Source organism: Orycteropus afer, unplaced genomic scaffold (assembly GCF_000298275.1).
Source record: "Orycteropus afer afer isolate SDZICR_OR568_19922 unplaced genomic scaffold, OryAfe1.0 scaffold00537, whole genome shotgun sequence".
Taxonomy (NCBI): Eukaryota; Metazoa; Chordata; class Mammalia; order Tubulidentata; family Orycteropodidae; genus Orycteropus; species Orycteropus afer.
The window spans coordinates 1486670-1487777 of record NW_006922124.1 but is presented as its reverse complement, the minus strand read 5'-3'; positions in this window follow the sequence as shown (position 1 = coordinate 1487777).

Genomic DNA, 1108 nt, shown 5'->3' with positions numbered 1-1108 from the left:
ATCAACTCCAACAACTAGATAAAGAACAACAAAAGAATCTTGCAGTATCTAGAAATAAGGAAATAATAAAGATCAGAGCAGAAATAAATGAAACAGAAAACAAAACAAAAAACATAGACAAAATCATTAAACAAATAGCTGGTTGTTCTAAAAGATTAACAAAACCAATAAATCATTGGCAAATCTAACAAAAGAAAAGAAAGACAAGATGCAAATTACATACATACATGTGAGGTTGCAGAGAGATTGGAACTCTTGTGCACTGCTGGTGGGATTTTAAAAAGGTACAACCATTGTGGCATACAGTATGGTGTTTCCTTAAAAAACTGAAAATAGAAATACCATTTGACCCAGCAATTCCATTACTAGTAATATATCCTAAAGAGGTGAGAGACAGAGCATATGTACACCTCCATTCATCGCAGCACATTTCGCTACAGCAAAGAGATGGAAACATCCTAAATGCCCGTCAACAGATGAGTGGATAACCAAATTATGGTACATGCACACAATGGAATACTATACTACGTTAAAGAATAATGAGGGATACATGAATCATCTCATAATGTGGATGAGCCTGGAGGACATTATGCTGAGTGAAATAAGTCAATTGCAGAAGGACAAGTACTGTATGAGCCCATTACTGTAAAAAGACAAAGAAGGGTTGGCTTCCAAAAGGAAACTCACTTTGTAGGTTACCAGGGTGGGGAGGGAAGGGGAGGAATTAATTCTAGGGAAGTTGAGACCCACATGCTGACATGGGTAAGGTGAGGGATGTATGGAAAATGTCTATGACCTCCATGGTAACATTAGGAAAAGTGAGGATACCGAATTAAGCACATAGGAGATAGACGAGAGATGTTAATACAAACCAGTGTGCCCAAAATACTGCATTACTGTTAACACAAAACACCAGGCTACAGATAAACACATAAACATCTGTGAGGATCAGATGGGGGTCAGTGAACAGGAGTATACTCTAGACCAAGGATAGATTCAGTGGAGGCTAATCTTGCACAGATACCAGTGATACAAAATACCTCCAATCCTTACAGAAACAACAGAAGACAGACACAGAGTAATCTCTCACAGACACCCAGACACTGTG